Consider the following 25853-nt stretch of genomic DNA (forward strand, 5'->3'; position numbering starts at 1 on the left):
TCCCAAGTTGGAGCAGTATTAGGGCAGTCCTGATGGATATAAGGGTGTTGTTTCAAATCCTGGGTGCATAGATGGAAAAGGCCTACTGACTTGATTTTTCTTTTTATTACACTTCTTAACCTGTAGTCTGATGACGCCTTGACTGTGAGTGTGCCTAGAGATGATGAACTTGTCTGCAAGATAAGAGGAGGTGTTGGTCATGATGCTTTGTAAATGATACAGCTTGTTTTGAAAATTGTGCAGGCTGGCATAGGGATCCAAAAGAGTTCCATCAGGATGGGGGACACAGGTTCATATTTCCTCAGTTCTTGAATGGGAGGTGCTGCAGTGTGTAGGATGCCCTTATGGGGTGCCAGTGCAGAGTATTAGAGGCCATGGAGCAGGGTGTTAACACCATCCAAATGCAAGATATTGCTATATTAGGGTTATATTTGTAAACCAACCACACTTCAGTGATATATTTATGTAGAGGTGAGGCTAGTAGAGCCATGAATACAACTCAGTAGAATACCCTGATTATGCTGCAGCAGGCTGTAATGAAAAGTCAGAGCCGCCAGCATAGCTCTACCACAAAGCATACACAATATTTTCATGAAGGGTTTTTGCAGTTTCCTTGGAGTTAAACAAACACATAGCTCTACGGAGTTGGTAATATTTTACAAGCAGGTTTTATGATCACTTTATTTCCATATGTTATGCTATCTTACGTTTCAAGGTGTTTATGCAGCACTTCATTCAGGGATTAAATGGCACCTGAGTACCTAAGCACTTATTATATGTGGTAGTAGGTTTTTCCAGCTGGGTTTGTCATTGTGAGGAGTCGATAATGCAGTGTTTACCCATGTCCTAGTGAGTGTAGGTGGTGTGTTTTAGAGTGTATGGGTTCGCTCCAGAGGTGTGTGGAGTGGGATAGGGACTTTGTAACCTCTAACAAACTAGAGTAGACTGGGTGCAGTGGTTTCATAAGTCCAACGGAGTGAATGAATGTGAGTTGTTCTAGTCTAATCTTTTTCAATTTGGCATGTAAGTCAAACACATACCATTAGATTAGGTTTGTTTGTAGTACCTCGACAGGTGTGTTGTGCTTTCCTTCTCCTTTAACTGGGCTTGCTTGTTTGTAAGAGTCTGAATAGAGTTTTAAAACGAATAGATGTCATATCACATTTCTCCAACATTCCTGTGCTTTCCCTGGCCCATTGCTCCTTGATTCCAATGCTTGAGTGTAATAACCTCACCCCCAGGATGATAGGCTTTAAGGCTCTATCATAATTTCTCTGATTCTAGTTCCACCTACGGCCTGAATGATTTAAAAGAGTTCTTGTCCAGAGAACTTGCCCTAAAACCACACAGAAACTAGTAGTGCTAGAGGGACAGGAGTGATGATTGCGGGCCAGAGAATGTGTGGAGGAAGGTGGAGGAGAAGATAAAAGAGAAGGAGCAATGGATGAAAGAGTGGATGGTGCAGATGGTATAGTGAACAAGATGCAAGAGGTTTAAATGGAAGAGACGTGGGCAAAGGGCAAAAAGAGATGTGGAAGTTCATGGAGAGGGCAAGAAGTGTGCTCAGATGGCAAAGGTTTTAGTTAGAGGGAAAGAAGAGGCTGTATGACTTGATGGAGATACGTGAAAAGGAGGAAATGGGAAAAGTGGTTGATAAGAGGCGACTTTTTCATAGTGCAGGATGAAAGAGAAGATGGTGAGATTTAGGGAAGTAGAAAAGATGGGAAATGTTTTGGAAAAGGCAGATTGGAGGTGGTGAAAACAGGATTTCATGGGGAAAGAGAAAAGCAGGAGTCTTGTTAAGAAGAGGAGAGACAGGTGGTATGAAATCTGATAGAGCAAAAGAGGAATATGCATGAGAGGAAAGAGCGGATGGTAGCAGAGTGGATGATGAAAAAGTAGTGCATGTGCAGGAGGTATGCTGTTGGGAAAGGGCAAGACCGGAGATGAGGAAAGGAGACATAAATGGAGGATGCCGTGATTAGGAAATATGGGAGAATGGGTGTGAGGGAAGAACAAGAAGTGGTGGAATGGTGAAAGGAGAAGTGAAAAATGTTGGGATGAGAAAGAGCAATGAAGAGGTAAGAAAGTTTGGAAGTGGGGAAGAGATGAAAGTTGAGAGAAATTGCAAACCTGATGGGAGTAAGGGGGGGAGGAAACAGATTTGGGAAAGCAAAGAATGTAAGTATTGAGGTGCAGTGATAGGAGTGGGTTGCAGATTGTGACAGATTGGAGAATGGAAAGGAAACAAAAGACAGTGGGGAGGTAGAAGGGTGTTTGAGTGGGGATAAGCGGGATGGGCAAGATAGGACAGTGAAAATTGTTCTAAGATAAGTGCGTGAGACAAGCAAAGAAGAAAAACAAACTGAGTGACAAAGAGAAGAAGCGATAGTACTAGATTCATCACGCAGTTGCCCCCTACATCTTAGACATAGACAATATTCCAGAGCACAGTCCGCTGGAGGCCAAAGTGTTGCTGACCCATGTCAAGCAACATCAAATTTTCCTCATATACAAATCCCTGTGGTCAACACCTTGGACTCTAGTGTCCCAATTGTGGGTGGCATGGATATTCTCCCTGGGCACGCTTTAGGAAGATGACTGGCCTCTCCCCAAAAGCTGCTATAGCCTCTCAATTCCACTCCATCCAATTAGAATACCTAAACTGTGCCTATCTCATGAGTGCGGCTGAGGAAAGTGGGGTCAAATACCCTCACCAACCTTTCTGCGATGCTCAGTGTCAGGTGGTGACTTTCTTCTCAGTGTGGGGTTGTGTAGTTCTGGTACCTCTCTGGAAAGTGGTATTGTCAACCCTGATCATTTTCAATGACATTCCTGGCTTAATTGTGGCTAGATTTGGTTGTTGAAACACACAAAAGGTGATGGGAGGCTGCTTGCTTTAAGTCTAAATACTGGCAATAGCTCAGGGTAGGACTCCAACCCATCATTCTTTTGCTCACCATGCTACCTCAGGTTGGACCCAGCCATATACAAATCAGTTACCCAGAATAGGTTTAGTAGTCTGGAAGCGGTGGATTGACTACACCCCAGTATGATGGACATGGTCCCTATTATTCAATCTAGGCACCCCACCGACTTAAGTGGGTTGGAGGAGCGGGATAGGGGCGGTCCATCTAGTCTGTTAACAGACCCTCTTAGCCCTATACAGGGGCCGAATATGGAAGTGGGCTCTGTGGGCCTGGGGCGTGTAGTCCTGCCACATACAGTGCCCTCTCCTCGCGTATCCCACGAGGAGGGAGTACAGGCGGGCAGTGTTGTCATTTCAGATTCGGTTGTACCACCCAAGACGAGATCAATATTATCCTGGAATGTGGCAGGTTTGTCACATAAGCTAAACTGTGCAGAGTGGGGAGCCTTGGTGGACCAAAAGGATATTTGTCTCTTTCAGGAGACTTAGGCCAGGGAAGAACACTCTAGAGGGGGCTTTTTGGCACATTCCATGTACTTGCCAGGTGGGGTGGGAAAGGACGACCGTCTGGTGGTCTTGTGATCTGGGTTGCTACTCACTTGGGCTGCACGGTAGAGGTTAAGGCCACACACTCTGAAGATGTCCAGTGTATACTGCTAAAGTGGCCAAACACGGACAAAGTAGCTATTGTGAATGTATATTCACGCCCAGTGAGTTTGACTTCTGAATCACCCACTTTAGATCATCTATCCAACTTCTTAAGCACATTGCCTACCGACTGCCATCTTGAGGTGGCAGGAGATGTCAATTCCACTTTGAGCCCCTGCTAGGTACGAGTGAGGGCGCGCTTATGGGTGAGGATGACTATTGGGGTATTCCACTGTGCCAGTCGCCTCGCCCAAAATCATGATCTCCCCTAGCGATCCAGATTACGTCCCTTATCTTAAATAATTCATTAAGTGCCTGTAATGGATGTACACCGTCTGATATTCCTTCGATGTGCACCTTTAACAAAAAGGGACAAGAATCGCCCCTTGACTACATCATGGTAGAAATGAGGATGTGGTCAAAGGTCATCGATTTTAGAGTGATCCCTAGGGCCGATAGTGACCACAATGCACTATGTCAGGAGATGGTCTTTCCAGGACCAAAGGAATTTTTTACTGTAGAAACAGATGATCTGGGTGCAGGATTGTTACTTACAAATAACAGACGTAGGATAAAGTGGGGCAAAATAGTAGATTCCCAACCTCAACTGGTAAAATTGTATGATTTAGTCCTCCCTCGACTTCTCGAGGTCAATACTTTGATCACCCAACCAATGTCCCCAGACTTTAACGGGAAGCTAAGCCACATTCATGCCGATTTAGTCTCCGGTCTAGGAGAGGTCTTCAATCCCCGAGTTCCTTTAAGGAAAAAGAGAACAGCAGCTAGATCCTGGTATAATTCAACTTGCAGAAAGGCCAAGTCTGAGCTGATCCTGGCGGTTAAGTCTGGGACGAATAAACAAAAAAATCGTGAATCAAGGCTGTTCTATAAAGAAGCAATGACTCATGCAAAAAGTGAGTGGGATTGGGACAGGTGGTGTAAGTTAACCACTGCCCTGGAATCAAGAGATGCACGCAGATTTTGGTCATTGGTTAACACAGGCTCAGGGGAACCAAAATCTGCATTAGAACCTAATATCGCTCCTTCAATTTGGGAAGCTCATTTCAAAGCGCTATATTCTGATGAATCTGCTGTACATAACTCATCCGCCTCGGTATTAGCAAATGCACAGCATGAGCCCCTGGAGTTTACCCTGGGAGAGGTTACTTGCACGATAGGGAAATTTGCAATGGGCAAGGCCCCAGGTCTTGACAAACTCCCTTGGGACCTATTCAGGCGCGAACCTGGGATCTGGCCCCTTATTTGCTTATTCTCTTCAATGCAATTTTAGGAGGTATGGAGGTTCCCTGTACTTGGCTGGGAGCAGAGATCGTCCCAATTTTCAAAAAGGGTTCTCCTCTGTTCCCAGCCAACTACAGGCCCATCAGCCTCATTGATGTACCACAAAAATGTTTTTGGCGGCTCGTTTTGGACCGTCTCCTGGAATGGATGGAGGTACAGGAGGTCCTAAGTCCCCTTCAGGCGGGCTTCAGGAGGAACACATCTACCATGGACCAGATCTTTCGCCTGATTCTCCTGTACTGGAAAACGGCAAAGATCGAGGGTGGCAGCCTCTACATGGTTTTTGTGGACCTCCAGTCGCGTTTGATTTAGTGCCACGGGGAAAACTTTGGGGGGTACTCCAGGAGCTGGGTGTCCCTTCCCAAATTTTGAATGTGCTCATGAGGCTGCACGAGAGGACTTTTGCCCAGGTCAGACGTGGAAGGAATGGGGCACTGTCATTCAGGTTCCCAGTTGACAGAGGGGTGAGACAGGGCTGTGTTTTGGCACCGACCCTGTTTTCCCTTTATGTCAACGGCGTAATCTCACATCTGGACAGTGTCCCCAACAATGATGCCCCAAAGCTGGCAGGCAGGAGGTTCCCGGCAATTATGTTTGCCGACGATACTCTCCTGCTTTCCAAATCCCCTATGGGGATACAACGGATATTGAACGGCTTTGGGGATTTTTGTCGATATCGTGGCCTCGAGATAAACGCCGATAAAACAAAATATATGATATTCAATCCCCTGGCGTTTACACGGCCAAATCCAACTCTGGGTCGTGTAAGTTTGGAAAGGGTCACGACATTCCAATATCTAGGGGTAACATTACATGAAAATCTTTCCTGGGGACCTCCACAAGTAAAATCCCGACTGAAACTGTCCCAGCTTGTGGGTGGCATCTGAAAGGTATCAAATACATCTACACTCAGGCCAGTGAGCCCAGCTCTGGAGATTTATAACACTCAAGCCAGGGCTGCAGCTCTTTATGGCGGAGAGTTGTGGGGACACTCCTGTGCCTCTGAAATTTCAAAGCTGGAAACTAAATTTATTAGACGGTTGTTGACACTCCCTCAAAGCACCCCGCTTCTCCCTCTAAGGCTGGATCTGGGACTCTCTCCTATAGAAGATGAATTAGCACTAAAACCGCTTAGGTTTTGGCATAGGTTATGGGTAACCACAGATCTGTCATACTACAGGCAAGAGCTGAAACAGGTATTGAGCCTCAACGGTGCTGGCTAAATTCCCTGGTTGGCATTTGTGAAGCACGAACTTCTGTGTCTAGGGCTACCCGATCTGTGGGACAACCCAGAAAGGGGCTGTCTCGACCTATCGTGCAAGTCCCTGTCCAGGGTTTTTAAGGAGAAAAAATTGAGCTCTGCCCTTTGTGCTTCGAATGCTGGAACCCTAACTGATTCCATTTTAGCCTTCAAAAATTCTTATATGTTTGAAGTTTTTATGGATTGTGTTTTTCTGATTTTAGCAAGAAAACTTTTTATCCAATGGAGATATGGCACTCTGCCACTTAAAGCATTCACTAGCAAATGGTCAGCGGCAGATAACAAATCATGCCCAGGATGTAGCTGTGATGTTGAGGATGAACTTTATGTGCTTTTGTTTGTCCTGCATACAGCAATTCCAGGAAGTATTGTCTGGCACCACTTTGTAGAAACTTAGGGGGGAACACCAGTGACTCTTACCTGACTTCCAGCCAGCGGGCAGTGCCGTGAGGGAAACGGCCGAGGTCTGAACACGCCGGGAGGCTGCAGGAGGCGGTCAGCGACATCGGACCACACTCCCCAGCAGCCTCTTGGGCGGCGGCGCGCCCGTGACGCGTCCAGAGCGCCCGGAGGCGCCAGTAAAAGCCTGACCCCCCGGGAGCCCAGAGGGGGAACACCAGTGACTCTTACCTGACTTCCAGCCAGCGGGCAGTGCCGTGAGGGAAACGGCCGAGGTCTGAACACGCCGGGAGGCTGCAGGAGGCGGTCAGCGACATCGGACCACACTCCCCAGCAGCCTCTTGGGCGGCGGCGCGCCCGTGACGCGTCCAGAGCGCCCGGAGGCGCCAGTAAAAGCCTGACACCCCCTCTCGCCCCGCGAGTCGCGCGCGGGCAGCGCCGGGCGGAGCCCGGGCAGAGGGCGGGCCGTCTGTGGCCGTCCGGGGCAGGAGGAGGCAGGGCAGGGCCACCCCATTTTCATCTACCGTACCGGCTACAACCTGTGGTGCCGCAACTCAGCATGTCAACACGCTCCGGTAAGGCCTTGAGGGGTTGCGGGGAGAGTACCCCCAGCGGTGCTATGTTTGGCTCAATGGACAAATTCCTGACAAGGGTGGCGGCTGTCATAGACAATGAACTTGCCATATCTGAACGGCGCCTTTCACTTGACTTCCCTCCTGCTAAAAGTCCATCGCCAGCAATAGTGGTGTCCCCTTTAAATCCTACTTCCCCTGCACTCTTGCTTGGAGATTCACCTGGGGATCCCCTTATTGCACCTCCAATGGGTGGTTTAGAGGGGTTAGATAGCTCACTGATTGGTGTCCACGGTACCAGCCCATGTGCCGTGCTTACAGATCCTTGCAATGAGCTCTCCTTAGCAGACTCACCTGGCACCCAGTCCCTACACTGCCCTGAGGTTCTTGCTCTCGCCCCACAAGCCCCGTCCAAGAAGCAACCCATCCAGGAGCCCATTAAAAGGAAGGGGAAAAGGGCAAATCACATTCGAAAGGGTTGTCCATTTAAGACTATTAACCACCCCAGGTACCCGCTCCTGAGGGGTCCTTCCCCCCAGAGTACTGCAGGATCGGTATCCTCAGGGACAGCCACTTGCGCACCAGTTGCTACTGATATAGTGCCACCTTTCTTGTCGGCCCCACCAACGCCTGTTCAGGACAACGTGGGTCACTCTATGGAGGCGTTTGAGAAGATGGTCAAGTCTCTTGTGCTGCCACTTATAGACCAGGTCAAGAGGTTGGGGGAAAGGCTTGACTGCTTTGAGCAGGCTACTAGGGACAATTTCTTTGCTCTAAAAACCCTTCTCAAGCACCAGCCGAAGCCCAGTGAGGATAGGATAGATAGGTTAGAGGAGTCCAATAGGATAGAGGCCCCAGTGAGACCCCCCCTGGGAGACCAGTTGACGCAGCCGCCTAAGCACCCTGCACCTGGGAATACGATCTTGGCTGCTCCTAGGGGTGGTCCTAGACAGACAAAATCGAAGGCTCCCACTTGTGTTGCCCACGTGCATGCTACCCTTCCCCCAGCAGTAATATCCCCGGTGGCTGGCAGGGCACCAAGGCAACACAAGAAGGGAGGGACGGGCCCTATTTCGCAACCTGGGGTTGCCATATCTGATGCAACTGGTGGGGTTGCATCAACTCCTAAGGTTTCATCTATTCCTGTCCCACCTACAAATCGGCCCCCTTTGGGTCCTCCTCAGATCAGTAGACGCAAGTGCCCCCCAGTTAACCTCCCCCCTGAGTGCCACCCGTATGTCGTCATCCTCTCGAAAGTTCCCCCTCTTGGGAGTACCCAGCGTGAAAACCATCAGGCACTAAAGAATAAGGTCATCCACTGGCTGAAAGCCAACAGGCCCTTGCCCGCGGGAGTGGATGGAATTATTCTTGGTGTACGCAGGGTGGGTTGGATTGGACACAGGAAAAAATCGCTTGAAGGGGATTGTGTGGTCGTAAATTTTCAAGATGCTAGGGTTGCCCAATTTATATGCTCTCAAGGTCAACCCACGGCTGGTTCGGGTATCGACATAGTCGATTTGACATTCTTTTATCCACGGCCTATTATGACCACCCCCTCCATCCATCTTGGTCAACCCTCCTTCATTGGCAGCCTAGGGGGCCAATTTTTGGTGGAAAACACTGCCCACGGCCTTCTGACCCCGGGAGTTCCTTCCCAGCAGCTATGCACAGCCCCAGTGTTGCTAAATTGGGGACCTGGGAGTTGTTGACTCGGTTACGATCCGGGGGAGGACGTTGTGGCCCCGGGTTCTGTCGCTGAGTCAACACCATACTCCAAATCCATTGGCCCCTCCTCCCCACTGCAGACTCTGGCTATGGCCGAGTCTGTAGAGGGGAAGGGGGAGACCGGGGCTCCCCATAACTCTCCGCTTGGTCCCCCTGATGTGGGTTTTGCGGACTTGTCACCCCCTGTCGAGGATTGTAGCATTGCAGCTGTAACGGACCCCCCGATTAGGGTTTTCAGCTGGAATGTTGCGGGCCTCGAAAGGAAGCTGGCATTGCCGGATTGGAGCGAGCGTGTGGAGCAATACTCCATATGCCTGTTCCAGGAAACATGGAGCCGGGTGCCCCTTCATAAGGCGTGGTATTCCACCCACTTTTTGCCGGCAGCAGAAAGTGCAACTGGTAGGGGCCGTCCCTCTGGCGGTTTGTTAATCTGGGTAGCCACCAAACTTAACTGTAGGGTGGAGGAGAAGGACACTAACTGCCCTGACCTCCTAAATATTTTGCTTCGTAATTCCCAGGGCAGAGTCATCTTAAACATTTTTAACATCTATGCCCGCGGCACTAAGGGGGGAAGAGAATCCTCAGTCATAGCTTGTTTGGAGGTGCAACTCCGATCATCTCCATACGGGTCTTGTACACTGCTGGCAGGTGACCTGAACTGCACTTTCGAGCCTCTTGATCTGGACATCTTAGTAGATCAGGAGGAATTCGATAATGGGTGGGGGATTCCCCCCCTCGAGCTTGGCCCTGTTAAAAAGTGGACAGAAGTGGCCCTCCAGATCAACTCCCTAGCTATGGAGTTCGGGCTTAGAGCTGCCAATGGCAGGACCAGGTCCGACAGGGCAGGGGCGCACACCTACAATAGGCCAGGACACACGTCACGCATTGATTATTTCCTCCTTGACATACACCTGTGGGGCATGGTGGAGGACATGGTAGTTTTACCTTCTGTGGAGAGTGACCACAATCTACTGTCCCTCACCCTGTCACACAGGTGCGTCAATAGCACCGTGAGTGGGTCTTCTTGTAACCCCGCTCCAGACCTGTCAGTGGTCTCGAATTGTGGGCGCAGGCTGAAGTGGGCGAAGCTGGCTCTTTCGGAGGAGAAAACCTCTGTGATCAGGCAGCTTCTGGCTTCAGCCCTGGCCAATCTCGACTGTCAAGAGGAAGGGCAGATGGAGGTGGCACCTAGGTTTTGTGCCATAATCCAGGCCATTGGTGACCTCTTTGTAGTCCCAGCCCACCCGAGCGGAAGGAAACCCAACCTACGTCCGGGTCAGGGCTGGTACAACCAAAAGTGTAGGGAGGCGAAATCACTTCTTATCGAGGCAGTTAAGTCCAAGCTACCGCTCAGGACTAGAGAGGCCAGGAGACACTACACACTCTGCCAGAAAAATGCAAGGATGGAATGGGAGGACAATTTCTGGCAGGACCTCCTGGCGGCCAGCCGTGGGAAAGACGCTAAAGGTTTTTGGGACATGGTGGGCAAAAGGAATCGTCCCGACGATTCCCGGAGGACTTGTGCGATTAATGCCCAGACTTGGTTTTCCCATTTCCAAAATCTTTACTCTGCTATTGAAGGCCCACTTAATGATCCCTTTAAAATTCCATCCTTTACTCTAGACCGAGACCAGGAATTGTTTTCCCCCCTCGATGTAACAAAGCAAATTAAAACCTTGGTCCCCTTGAAAGCTGCTGGCCCGGACGGCCTACCGGGGGACATTCTCCGTGCCTATCCGGAAGAATGGGGGGCTCTAATCTCTGCACTCCTCAATGCAATCATGGGGGGAGGGCTTGTGCCTGACTCCTGGAGAGGTGCGGAGGTGGTGCCCATTTTCAAAAAGGGCAGTCGGGATTCACCAGGGAACTATAGGCCTATAAGCCTAATAGACTCCAGCCAGAAACTGGCCGGGAAAACCATCTTGGGGAGAATTACTCAATGGGTGGACGACAATCACATTCTTTCCGACATGCAGGCTGGGTTCCGTTCAGGTACAGGAACCATTGAACAGGCCTTTAGGCTTTTGTTGATACACTGGAAGGTGGTGGTGCTGGGCAAAGGCAGTCTTTATTTGGCCTTTATTGACCTTAAGACTGCCTTTGACCTGGTACCGAGGGAGGAACTTTGGAGGGTGCTTGATGGTTTAGGGATGCCCCCGTACCTACTGAACCTCCTCATTAACCTGCACACTAACACCTATGCCCAGGTTAGATGGGGGTTGAATGGGGAAAAGACCGATAAAATCAGGGTCGAGAGGGGAGTAAGACAGGGCTGTGTCTTGGCCCCCACCTTATTCTCCCTCTACATTAACGGGGTGGTAGATTATCTTCTGGGCGAACCATCAGACGCTCCTAGCTTGGGTGGAGTAAAAATTCCAACTCTGTTGTTCGCCGACGACACCCTCCTCATCTCCAAAACCCCCCAAGGTCTACAGTCTTTACTGAACCGCTTCCAGGATTTCTGTACCACTAAAGGCCTCGTCATAAACATAGATAAGACCAAGTACCTAGTCATGCACCCACCCCGCAAACTTGGTCTCCCTCCAATTCTGAACTCTATACCCCTAGAAAGAGTGGCGGAATTTGATTATCTGGGGATCCGCCTGAATGATGCAATGAGCTGGACTGCCCACATTGATAAAATGACTCTGGCTCACAAAAGGGTGGGGGGCGCCCTTCTTAAGGAGTACAATAACTCCTCAAAACATTGTGTTGCTCCCATACTCGAGATTTACAAAGCCCGTGCAGTCCCTGCTTCTCTCTATGGATCGGAACTGTGGGGCTTGGGCAAGGTCGATTCACTGAGTAAGGCCGAAAATAAATTTATCAAGGACCTTCTTGCTATCCCATCGAGCAGCCCGACCATCCCAATGCTCTTGGACACTGGCTGCAAAGCCATAAGGGACCAGGCTCGGCTTCGCCCCCTTCTGCTCTGGGCACGCTTGTGGAGGGTCCCGGAGCTACAATCTTACGCCAATGGGCTGGCAGAAGTGATGCATGCTGATGGTTGGAGTAGCATCAAATGGCTGAAGGACATAAAACATCTTTTAGGGGAACTGGGTCTGGCCTCTTGCTGGCATAGTCACTCCGCTCCACCAAAGAAGACTCTAAAAAAACTTTTCTGGGAGTGGGTTGACGTGAAGCGCTCTAGTAGCCAGCAGCATTGTAAAACCACCGCAGCTTTCCTGTTGTTCAAAGACGTTGTCTTGTATGAGCCATATATGGATATTATAACAGTTGCCATGGATAGGTCCTTGTATATAAAATTTCGGCTAGGAACCTTGCCCTTGGCGGATCTCTGTTCAAGGTGGAATAAAGCCCAGCACACATCACGCTTTTGTGCCTCTTGTTCGGATAAACCAGAGACGGTGCCACACTTTCTTTTCGAATGCCCGGACTATGGTCGCCCCAGATCACGTTGGCTTGGCCCCATTTGCAGAGAATTGGGGACTCGTCAGCACTCTGTTGCCCTTCGGATTCTTTTAACGAATACAGCCCCTCCTATTGTTTGTGCTGTTGCAAAATTTTTAAAATGGGCTTGGTTGATAAGACTTAGAAGACTGTCCATATCAATTTAATTCTTTTTTTAGCTAATTTATTCTGATATATCGTGTTTTAATTGCCATTCTATTTGTACAGTCTTACTTATTTCGACATGCTGTTTTTATATTTTTTGTACTGCTTTTATGATATGTGCATATCGAAATAAAGCATCAATCAATCAATCAGAAACTTAGGATTTCAAAATTGTTTGTTTGCTTTTAGAATTTTAAAGACCAATACATCAAGCTCCATCGTATTTGCACTTTCCAAGTACCTTATAGCTATGTGGACCAGAAGGCGTAAATTAATTGATATCCACTGCTAAAGTTTTTATTACTGAAAACTATTTTTATATTTCAAATGTATGATATCTGTATAGTGTAATTTATGATGTTTATCTAATGGCTGTAAATATCTCCTTTTTAAAAGTTTTAATGTTCTAATTTGTACACTTTTATGACCTGGACGGTCGAAATAATTTTTTTATTGAATTGAACAAATCAGTTTTGACCTTACTCCCCATGGGTACAGTCCAGCCCGAACTGTTTAGCAAGGAAATCGCGGAACTGGAAAAACAAGCAACCCAGGACCGGTTTCACCCTAGTTATGGGCTCATCAACAAGGTACAGCTTGGTTCCAGTGACAGTGAACACGGGACCCACGTCAGGGCATGAGGGCGGTGTGTATGCCCAGACCTGAGTCCCCCTGCTCACAGGACTCTGTACCTTGAGCCTGCTCAAGGTACAGAGTCCTGCATACACAGAAGAGTTATAAGTTGCTGGCAATAAACATACCTAGATTTGAGCAGCACGGACTTTCGTGCCATACAAGCACTAAATATTTATTCGTATAATAAATGGAATCTTTAAAGACTGATGAATAAGATGACATGCTCAGTGAGGCGGTTATTTCGCATGACGTTATGTTCTCTGCCCTTGCTGAAAGGCTCCACACAGCGCGTGCCAGTGAAGAGATAGTCTTATGTTGCATTTCCTGCAGAAGGAACGAGAAATATGAAGATGTTAGTGTGTATTTCTGCAAAACTACTGCAGTGTCCGGGAAATGGAATACATAAAACAAGAACTGTTTACTTTGGGAGGTGTTCACCTAGACAAGCGACCGTTTCTGTCTAGAAACACACCAACAGAAGGAATCTCTGTGTGTTTCGGACGCCTTTTGCCTAGTGAGTGTGTGAAGTGGGCAGTTAGCGGGCCTGTGGAGGTCAGAAGGTCAGTGCGCATGCCCGGGCCTCAGTTTTCGATCGCACCAGTGATAGCTGAAATCAAATCTGCAATGACCACCGGAGAGGCTTCTATTCCAACGCAAACACCGTTTTCCAAATTAGAACGCCAAGCACTCTTTTTATTTTCTAAGATGTTATTGATGCGCTGATAGTTAAAGCAGACTGTCATTTGAATGTATGCATTTTATTTAGGTTCGACGGATATTGGAATAATATCGCGTTTCATTGAGATTTTGTATTTTATTTAAAAATGTATAAAAAAAAAAGTCTTTCTTTTATCTGTAAATAAAGTTATGGGGAGGGACTTTATGCAGTCTAGAATGACAAATTCCAGTGTTCGCTCGCTGTGTGCACAGCAGCTCTGCCTGGATATCATTTTCTTGTGGAATTATGTATGCTGTCACGGCCCGCAAACACTGCTCGGTGATTACTGACAGCAAGCGAAGCGTGCTTATTGAGACTTGCCCTATCATGCATGCCAGGCGCCCATGTGCCCGACCACTGTGAGACAAAACATGCCATTATGCCTTCGACACAAAGACATATTGTATGGAATTCCACCCAGCCACCGTGCCGAAGAGCAGCAACTAAAACATTTTAATAAAACGTTATATCCACCTAATGCTCTGCATTCTGGTTTAAAAATCTTCTCTTTCATTTTGACTTTCTTATTCATCTGCCTGGTAAATTACTTTTGAACGCATACACCTGGATATTGCTGCACATGCTACCTCACTGCGCTGGCACATTTTCTGTGACATCTAATTAGCCTTAAAGTCATCGGCACCCAGATGGAAAAAGGCAGACCTGTCGTCTTTTTCCAATGCTTGATTTTCCATAATCCCAGCAAAAACTGCCTTATTGCCTGTGCACACAGTGCTGTCTGCCCAGTGTAGAGTGAAGTCTGCACAAGGACAAGGAAATGAGCAATCCATTAACACCCACAACAAACCAACAATGAGCTGCCTGTGGTACTTATATGTTTGTGGTTCACTCTATAATGGCCTTTCATAATGACGTATTCGCCAGTACATGTTTTCACAAATTATGTAATTTCTCATTTATGAGGATGAGGCTTTAGCTTTCCAACATAATTCACCTTGAATGTATAATATCGACTCTATTATTTAAAATTAGATTAATAATTAATGCAATTATATTGTCTAGTTCGCACATCAGGCTGAATGTTTATCAACAAAATACTCCATGCCGTTGTTATGCGGTGCTCAGTAGTGGCCCGTCGTCGTTGTGGTGGTGGTGGGTGGGGGGAGGGGTGGACTGGGCAGCTGGAGGGAGGGTGGGTTCAGGGATAAAAAAACAAAATATAAAAAATAAACCTACCTTGTACTGTCTCCTGCTGCATTTCGCTCTTTCTGCTTCTGAGCACAGGCTCCCAGAATGCACTGTGGCCAATCATGACGCTGCATTAAAGCAGTAGCGGTATTGGCATGGGCGCCGGCAACTTGCACTCCCAGGCAGACTGGGAGCCTGTGCCTTCTCTCACTAGCCCCGGCAACGCAGATGGGGCTGGAGAGAGCTTTACCACGCATGAGGATTTGGCCGCCTAAGACGGCCGGCCAAACCCTCATGCGCTGTAAAGGGAGTGTCCATCACTCCCCCACCAGCAGTGTCATCCCCTGGACCCGCCCCCAGGACTCATCAGAGTCCTGAAGGCGGATCCAGTGGATTAAAATAAAACGAGAATAAAATGGGTTATACCCCATTTTTATTATCGTTTTTTTTGCTGGTGGTGGCGGGAGCGTTGCTCCTCCGCTCACATGGATCGGCCGCCGCTGACTGTGCTATCCTGCTTTGCTGTCTTCTGCTACTCCCCCTCATGTTATATTAATTTGTTCTATCGTATAGAATTTTTTTGCAGCTGCAGGCCAACTCGTAGCACTGTAAGGATGCACCAATATGTCACTTGTATCGCAAATGCTTTCTCCAAAGTTCAATGTGATTCCAACCATTGCAATGCATCCACCTATGTGTTAATGTGATGTTGAAATTGGTGACGCTGTGTCACCAATTTTTGTTTCGCCTAACATACATATTAATCTACACTATGTATACTCATACATAAAGTATGAATTCCACATTAAGGTTGACCATAGTTAGTTATCTCCATGTTAAGTTAGCCATAGTTAATGTAGGCCTCAGTTTAAATGACTCATGCCAACCTTGAAAATATACCTTTGGCTGCCGTTTTTCCTTTCGTCTTTCTCTCGTTTCAGGAGCCAAGCTACAGTAGTTTAAGTAAATTAAATGTTGTGAATGTTTTGGTTTCTGTGAGAAATATTAAATGTATGCATTCCATAGAGAATGAGCAGTGAATTTCCATACTTGTACTGGGACAAGCTGACCGGCATATACCATACTTTTAGGATATATCTCTTGAAGGCTGCTCAGCTAAAAGCTTTCTTTGTGCGATCCCCAGGTAGAAGACTCTGAATGTTTTATCGTAAAATGTGTGATTCTGATTGGTCCCCACTTCTTGAGAACCATGGGGAGTGTTGCATTTTGTCGTGAATTGTATGTTTTGATCGTGCATTGCTGAGCGAATTAGATTCAGATGTGTCTTTCCACTCTTTTGAGACCCGCTGCCTTATTTGGCTTTTGCTCAAAGAATTGGGCTCCTGAGCAAATCCATTCTTTCATAGCTGACCGAATCTTCATTGATTCTGACTTTAGGGGCTTTACTTTGCTGACCCCTTCTGCTCAATTTCCCCAACTCACTTGACTTCTTAGTTTAACATTAGATGACTTCTCTTCATGGAAAAATGAAACTTGCTCGACTTGATTATGACAACTTCAAATAGTTTGTATTTGCTTTATTTGAATCACCTTGAATTATGCTGAGCTACACGTTTACTTGATGAATTATAATGTTTAACTAATGTGTTTGATTAGAATTGGTAACTCGCTAATCTGCTGATAAACCTGCATGGTTTATAAATCTACTACTCTGTCTTTTTTGTTGGGCCAAAATCTCTTCACTGTCATTGACATATTGTTACATTTTTTATGTTAAGCCTTATCTGGAGATGAAAGGTCCATCCGCTCGAGTGCAGCTTGTACTTGAGTTTGCACCAATGATGTACACGGTGCAAATACCATCCGTGTTGCAACAATATTGAATTACAACTGGTCAAAATGAGTGATGAAGCCTCAAATCAGGCTAGTGTGAGTCTGCATTGTGGAAGTTGGACACATTTTAAAATGCTCACAGCAGGACATGGATAAGCAGAGTCAGAGAAAGTCATGCTATTTGTTGAATGAGTCTGAGTCGTTATTGTGGTCAAGGTTTAGGGTCATTAGGTAATTGGTGGTGGCTGATGCCCACATTTCAAAATCTAGATGGCACCTCTCCTCAGCCAGCAGGGAATGGGACATTTTGCTATTAGCTTTAAGGTGCAACCTCTCTTTCCCCTCTGTCACATCCTTCATCCTGGACTCCACATCTACAACTCGCATCCTTTCAGACTTCTTGCCATTTAAGACTGACTCCTAAAAACAGATAGAAAATTCACTAACAAGCAGAGTATCTGACTGATAATCAGTATCCAAAGGATGATAGGGATATCACACTCAGGTGAAATCTGAGACCATTCACTACTTAACAGACATATGGTGCAGTAATGAGCAATGGAAAGTTGCATCGGCTATCTTCGTCTAACGCATATAGTACGTCTTCAATCTATAGGAGATGATATGTCTCTCTAAATATTAGAACATAATTATGAGAATTTGTCTTAATACTCATTTCCATGTCTTTGGGTAGAGGGAAGTAGGTCCGGAAAGAAAATTAAAAAAAGAAAGTTAGTAAAGGAAAGAAAAACGTTTAGGAAGAAGAAACAACCTAAAGAAAAAAATAGAAAAACGGACATAGGTGCCCACAGGCCCTGACAGAAAGAGCTGTCTGCACTCCTCGATGGGATTGGTCATGGTGTTATGACTGGCACTCTTCCACCAAATCAGGGACTCTTGAATACACCATAATATTGACGGTCTCTCCCTCTCGCTTACTCCTGAAAAGTCCATAAATAATAATAGTGCTGCTTATACTCAGTCCCCGGCTGACATTGTCCATATCATGAGTTGTGCACTGCGAAGGACTTTTGGACCCACACGATGCGACTCTAAACTTGCTAAAATATGTAAGCAGCATCAATCGTAACCTTCATTCTCCAAAATGTAACTCATTTAACAATTGGATCAAGCTATTTCAGAACTCCATTGACCTCTTCTTTGGCTTTCACCAAGACATAACAAGGGGTTTGCCTATACTTTAATAGAGCAGATGCTTGTATAAACAAATGGGTTATCATGGTGCCTTAAATCCAATTTTTGTTGTGCAGTGTGTTCCTACTTGCTTTCATCTCCATCTGAAAATTACATAATAATATTGCCCAGGACTGGATTATTGTAAACCCACACCTGTGTGCTGTTTTATTTAAAAGTGCAGTGTTTTATAATTACTATTGTCCTGTTTCTATCTCAACAAGGGCCCTCGACCCCCAGACTTAACCATTGGCGGTCATCGGATTGTATTTATTGATTGTGTGGTAGTGGGCCAATCGCCCTGGACGACAGCTGTTCCTAAGGGGAATGTTTGTTGTAGCCTCAGCTCCTGCACCTCATACAATAGAATATAACACCATCATTAACCCATAACAAAATTAGCTACATAAGTAAATAGCAATGGTCTCACTTCTCTCATTAATTACACGTATTGAAGCTAAATTATGTTTACGAAACTTCAAGCATCAATGCCAAAGTGCCAATAGCTGGACAGACTTGTTATAATTACATCTTTAGCTAGATGTCCAGAAGAAAGGGCAACTCTGTCCTGTAGCTACAGCGCTGCTTTATACAGAAACTCCCTCTCGGAAGCAGCACGTGTCTCTAACATAAGTTGGCGAATAGAAAGGCAGCAACATTCTCCAGAATGTTAAGGGTGATTTTATTGAATTAAAAAAATACAAAAAACAGAAAAGAAACAGAAAAGAAACAGAAAACAAGGCAGTACATTACATATGTGTCAGTTTGGTTCAGGGAGTGGGGGGAGTACATATTCAAATCAGATATCAAAGGTATACAGTGAGAGTGGGGGGGGGAGGAGACCAGGAGTAGGCAAAATGTCTAATTTCCCGTGGAGGAAACATTAGGTTGGGAGGATAACAGGTCCGAGTCCAAATCTGGGAGGGGGGAGTACATATATCACCACAGTATGTGTTCCATCGATTCCAAATTTTCCCCCATTTGCGGGGTGTGCCACGGGAAACATATACAGTCTTCTCCCTAAACATGCACCAATCCATGTTTTGTTGCCACACCGGAACAGTCGGAGGCCTCTGGGCACCCTATAACTGGGCAATATCTCTCTTGGCGATCATATTACCCAAGGTCACCCATCGAAGCTGCGCCTGGTCGTAGTCATTCGGCTCCCAGACATTCAACAGACACCTCCTCGCCTCAGGCATTGACTGCACACCTGTGACCTCACTCATAACTTCGTGCACACGAGTCCAGTAGCGCATCACTGCAGGACATTCCCAGATAATATGGAGAAACCTACCCACAAGACCACAGCCACGCCTACACAGTCCATCCGCGAAAAATCCCATGGGTACCAAACGAGGACCAGCCACATACACCGGATGAAGAATTTTGAGCTGGACAAACCGGAGGCGCGCCGGGATAGCCACCTCCTTCGGAGAGGAGATCGCAGCCTGCCAGTCCTCGTCATCGAGTTCCAGACCATCACTAGTCCATACCTCTCGAAGGTTACACAGTAAGTCAATTCTGGTGTTAATCAACTTTTTGTATATGAGCGAGATCGTGCTGTCCGGGACGTGCCCATCCAGTATCCGATCTTCAAGCGGGGATGCCTCCGGAATATCCCTGCCCAATGGAAAGACAGATAAAACCGCGTGTCGGATTTGCGCATATCGAAAGGATTCTCTATCATTCAGTTCATACTCAGCCTTCAGCTCCTCAAACGTCTTGACTCTGCCCTTAATCCACACATCATTCACCCTGCTAATACCGATCACATCCCACTTATCAAAGCCCTTCGATTTCCAGAGGGACCCAAGTTTATCCGATGCGTAAAGTGGAGTAGCTCGGGTCAACTTATCAGCCCAGCCCAGAGCCGCTGTAGCACGATACCACACCTGCACTGCCATCTTAGTGGGGCCCGTGAGAGACTTGCTGGTAGATCTCGCGTACAGAGCCATATTATAGTCACCACCGGGAAGTAACCACTTGTCCATCTCAAAAGCCGGGTTAAGCGAAGGACCGTAAATGCCGTGGTTAATGGCCCCTAGCTGAGAGGCCCAATAGTAACGGCGAATGTCAGGGAGCGCGATGCCACCGTCGTACCACGGAAGCGTCAGCCTCGCAAGGGCAATACGGGAGCGGCCCCCCCATATCAAATGCCTCTGCAGGCTTTCAATCTCCCGGAAGTAACGAGCGGGTACAACGTCAAGTGTGTTTTGCAGCGCATAAAGGAACCGAGGGAGCGACATCATCTTAAACAACGCCGCTCGACCCAGAGGAGAGAGAGGGAGCTTACTCCACGCAATTAGGTCAGCTCGAAGGCGCTGGAGAGGGTGCAGCAGATTGCGTTCATAGCAAAGCACAGGGTCCAAGGTGATGAAGATCCCCAGGTATTTGAATCCCTCCCGCACTACCGAGATAGGACAGCCACGAGGCAAGAGAGGAGCATCACCGGAGAGAACATAAACGCAAGACTTCGACCAGTTGATGACGAGACCGGAGTTTTTACGAAAAGAGGTCAAAACGTCAAAAAGAACGATCAACGATTTCCGAGGTGATGTGAGATACAAAAGGATATCGTCCGCGTATAAGGATACCCGATCCTCAAACTCCGGAGACCATCTAATGCCCTTCAAGGATGGCTCCCACCTCAGCCAGGCCGCCAACGGTTCCAATGCGAGAGCGAATAAAAGAGGAGACAAAGGGCAGCCCTGGCGCGTTCCCCTACCGAGAGCAAATGAAGTTGAGACACGACCGTTCATGACGACTTGAGCTAAGGGATCGGTGTAAAGCAGTTTCACCCAGTTAATGAAAGTTGGGCTGAAGCCGAATTTAGAGAGAACCGCCCAAAGATATGGCCACTCCAGCGTATCAAACGCCATAGTGGCGTCAAGAGACGCCAAAACGGCCGGTTCACACAGAGTCCCCACCTGCGCGAGGACTCCGTGCAGGCGCCGAAGGTTCAGTGCCGTGTTGCGATGTGGTATAAATCCGGATTGGTCCGGGTGAACCAGATCGCCCACGACAGCGACCAAGCGATTAGCAAGCAATTTGGCCAGGATCTTTGGTTCGGCGTTGATCAGAGATATGGGCCGAAAGGAGGCGCAGCGGTCACGTGGCTTACCATCCTTATGAATCACCACTATGGAAGCCAATCTTTGGTCGGGAGGAAGGGAACCTGCCTCCAGTGATTCTAGGAACATAGACCATAAATACGGTGCTATCGTATCCGGATGGAGCTTGTAGAGCTCAATAGGGAGCCCATTGGGGCCCGAGGCCCTCTCAGAGCGAACCGAGCGGATGGCAATCGCGACCTCCTCCACCGTTGGCAGAGCCTCGAGGAGTTCCCTGTCAGGGTCGGACAAACATGTTAGCGAGATATCGTGCAGAAGCAAAAGGGAGTCATGCTCAGGTCTATCAGACACAGGGGAGTACACTTCCCGGAAATAATCAGCGAAACATTCGACAATGTCAGCAGGGTCAGTTAGACTCACGTCATTCACATCAACAATCACAGGGACCACCCTACTCGCACCCTCTCTCTTATCCAGCCAAGCAAGCAGTTTCCCTGCCTTGTCACCCACATCATACAGACGTCCCTGCTGTTCCCTGCTCATCACTTTCGCCGCATCTGTGACCAGCGCTCTACAGTCAAGTTGTTTTAGACTCAAAAGGTGTAGTCTATCCGGGGTGACCTCGGACTCCAATTCCCCTTCTAGAACAGTGATTTCATTTTCGAGACGAACAACCTCCTCTTGTTTACTTCTCTTAACATTACTAATCAAGGAGAGGGCCTGGCCCCGAACAACAGTTTTGTACGCTTCCCACAACGAAACAGAAGAGGACACGGACCCCACATTTTCAGCAAAGTAGCGGTCAAGCGTTGTAACCAATTCCGTTCGGACCTTGGGATCTCGGAGATACCAAGGGTTAATCGGACCCACTCTACCCTCCGTCCCCAGCTGCGTATCAACGACCAACCATAGTGGGGAGTGATCCGATATACCCCTAGCAAGGTGTCTTACCTCCCTTATGGAGGAGGCCTGGGAGGAGGGCATCAGCACGTAATCTAGTCTCGAAAGACTGCTGTGGGCCCCAGAGTGGAAGGTATATTGCAATTGCCCAGGATGATACAAGCGCCAACAGTCAGTGAGCCCCAGAGTCTCCAAGAAGTCCTCCAACCAGGATTGGGACTTCGCGATTTCCCGGGGAGGGTAGCGATCGCACATCCCCGACACTACAGAGTTGAAATCCCCGCCCACTACAAGCAGACCCTCGGGGACTCCCAAGATCACTCTTCCCAGATCAGCATATGTAGTAGTCTGGAGACCAGGCGGTATGTAGACGGAGAGAAGGGTAATAACCCTCCCCTCCCAAAGCCCCACAATGGCGGTGTACCGTCCCCTATCATCAAGGATGATATCATCAATAGCAAGGGAGAGGGAGTTCTGAACCAGAATGCCCACCCCCCTGGAGCCAGAAGTGAAACCTGAGTGCGCTACGAGACGATAGCCACGCCTATTCATGGCATGGCACGTATTGCCAAGCAAGTGCGTCTCCTGAAGCAAGACCACGTCAGGAGATAGACGTCGCAACACCCCGTTTAATCCTGTCCCCCAACCCGTTGACGTTCCAACACAGTAATTTAAGTCCCCTACCCCCCATCCCAGAAACCAACCCCACCTCCACCCCACACCAGGTGCGACACTGTACAGCAGGAGATCATCGATACAATGCCTTGAAGAAAACAACGAAACGTAAACAACACCCCCCCAACCCCCCAAAAGACCCCATACACCTCACCCCCCACCCGCACCCCTGCGTGAGACTCAAAAGCCACCCCAACTTGCAGTGTGCCTGTCGCCCTAACATACAACTAATCTACAAGAAGAACCCCAGAGGAGAGAGACTCACCCACCCCCGCCACACCCCAATAAGATATCGTGTTAGCAAGCAATAATGGCATGGCATCAAACCACAGCTGAAAGTCAATACGATGGACCGGGAGCCGAGTCCGCTCCCTATTCCTGCTCCACCGGTCCGCCCTCCGCTCCTCCGGAGTGTCTAAAGTGTTCAGAATGTTCCTGTCCCATGGGCAGCGTGTCCAGCCAGTCACTTGCGGCCCCAGGATGGTCAAAGAAAAATGTTCGTTCATTGTGTACCACATGCAGCCGGGCCGGAAAAAGCATAGCATATTTCATATCTCTGTCTCTCAGCCTCTTTTTCACCCCCTGAAATCCAAGTCGCTGTTTCTGAACCTGTTGAGTGAAATCCGGGTAGAAACTGACTGTAGTGTTCTCAAAAGCAGTAGGACCAGACTGACGTGACGCTTGCAGGATCACATCCCTGTCCCGGAATTTAAAGATCCGAGCAATAATGGGACGTGGAGTGGCTCCCTGCTTTGGCGGGCCGCCCGGGATCCTGTGTGCACGTTCCACAGCAAAAAACTTACTGAGGCCCTTGGGTGCTAAGTGATTCAAAACAAGATCCTCCACCAGCAGATCCACCGAAGAGGCTCCCGATGTTTCCGGGACACCAACCAGACGGACGTTGTTCCGTCGTGCGCGGCTCACAAAATCATCTAGGCGTCGAGCGAAGTAGTCAAGGGAGGATCGCAGGTTACCGACTTCTACCTGTAAATCGGAGACGTCAGTAACGAGGCTGGATGTCTTTAGATCGAGGGATTTGACCTTTTCGTTAGTCTTCGCAAGATCAGCCCTGATTAGGGTAACATCGATAGCGACCTTGTCCAACTTATGAGCCAGGGCTTCGTACTGTTGACCCAGTGTGGCCTACATCCCAGCAATGGCGCCCATGACGTCCTTTAGCGACAGATCGTCACCCATCGGGGGGTCTTCTCCAGCGTTGGTCAGGGATTTAGTCGATCCTCCCGGAGATCCCTTGGTGAGGGTATATCTGTCCATGACATTCGATTGCACGGAACACCCTCGGATTGCCGGTTTAGTCTTGCGTTTTTCTCCCTCGGGCTTGGTGGCCATCTAAGAACTTGCGCCCGAAGGGTAGTCTGAGACCTGGTAAAAATGGCTACACTTGAAACGCCCGCATCAATCCGGAGAATAAAACGAGGACTTCACACCAAGCAATAAGTCACAGTAGGTTGAAACGTGGTTGGGTGAAAGGCATCCAGAACAGGGCAATCGAGACAAAGTCAGAGGGGTCTCAGGGCAAGAAACGAAACCGAAAGTAGATGACCAGGCCGGGGAGACTCGGGCGATCCGTTGTTGTTCAATTACTATCCGGCTGGCAGAGAAACAGAGCCCCGGGCAGTGCCATGGAGCAGGCCGGAAAAATCCAAAGGCCGGTAGCTTCGGCTCCCGGAGTCGAAATCGGAGTCTGAAAACAGATGAACGATCATCAGGGCTGTGCCAGTAATAACCCGTCCTCTAAATCAGGATAGGGTACAGGATAGTCGGTGGAAATGGCGAAGGTCCGGGAGCCCTGAGCTCACGCGACCATCTTGGTTGCGCGCGAAGCTCCTCCTCGTTAAGGGTGATTATTGCTGACAATTTTATTTTGTAGAACAACAGAACTGTATAGAAGTCATGATTTAATACTGAGCTGTAGTCAGGGCAGAATAGGACTGGATGCAGCAGCCTGCACCCATGTGATCCAGTATGTGGCTTGTCATGTAATATGTACCACATCATCTATATTCAACCACACTGCAATATACAGTCGCTATATGGCTCCATTTCATTTTCCATAATGCAAAATGTATTACAAGATTCATCTATGGCGAGTTTAAACAACTTGTGGGCATGCACGAAATATTAAAACATGCGCCATCATTTGTGTGGGGAATTTCTCCAGCAAAATAATTGGAACTAAAAAATATTTTTAAGTAAATGAAAATGTTATATAATCTGAAGTCTGTTTTAAACTATTAAAATGGACAATTTTTTTCTGCAACATAGTTTAAATACATCCTTTGAGAATCTGTCACCAACGTGAGTGACCCTGCCTGATGGGGTTTACCCATAAGGCTATCTTTTAGATAGGATCAGATTTATTATTATCACATTCATTTGTAAACCAGGTGGGCACATCTCTAGTGGTATCTAATTGCTTGGCATTGACGCTTCTTTTTTTATCTGTTGTAGGATTGTTTCTTGTTTTTGTTTTGTTTTTACAAGCTAAAATATCAATTTAAAGGTCACTTTAGCTTGCCAGAATATACTACCATGTCCCTGAATCTGTGGTTTGATAATATGTGTTGTAATACTAATTAGAAATAGGTGCAATTACAAATGACCATATTGATAATATTGAATGTTTCACAATTCGTGCATTATTTAAGTTCCCTTGTCTTAAGATTGACAATTTATATACATTTCAGTAATATAAGACATATTGTATCTCCCACACGGGAATGGTTCCTATTTGGGGATTTAACTAGGAGGGTGCCAGATGTCTCGGTTACTGGATGTAACTGACTTTGCACCAGCATATCTTTGTTATTTGTGTACTATTTAAAGACAACGCTTGGGTGGCTAAAGGAGAGAATACCTGCATTCAATAGCTTTCTTTATGATTTTCTTTATTTGGTTTGACGTCGTGGTATATGTTATTGCCATTTCCATTCCTTCATGTTGTTTCTTTGTCTTTGGGGCAGTAACCCCCTCTCTATTGTTGTTCAACACACATTTGAAAGCCTTTTTCAATATGTTATTCCGATAGGAGTGTGCCAATGATTTTAGTTTCAGACCAACATTGTGTTATGAACTCCTTAGTGGTACTGCAGTTGCACTTGGACCTTAAAAATTGACTCATGTCAAGGTTCTCACACAATGCCATAGGAATAAAACAAGGACAGAGTGGCTCTTCTATGTTATGTGTCCATAAAAAGTGGGCATGATCAACATATTTATTTTCATGTCAGGAAATTTGCACTTTGCATTTGGAACCTTTCAGATAAGGAAATGACATCTT

General features: G+C 47.4%; 1 protein-coding gene across 1 annotated transcript in view; it reads left to right on the forward strand.

Annotated features, from left to right (window-relative positions):
• The window catches only part of CDK14 (cyclin dependent kinase 14), a 2636151-nt gene that overhangs the window by 2214908 nt on the left and 395390 nt on the right, over positions 1-25853 (forward strand). The window lies entirely within an intron of this gene.

Source organism: Lissotriton helveticus, chromosome 10, assembly GCF_964261635.1.
Source record: "Lissotriton helveticus chromosome 10, aLisHel1.1, whole genome shotgun sequence".
NCBI classification, from domain to species: domain Eukaryota; kingdom Metazoa; phylum Chordata; class Amphibia; order Caudata; family Salamandridae; genus Lissotriton; species Lissotriton helveticus.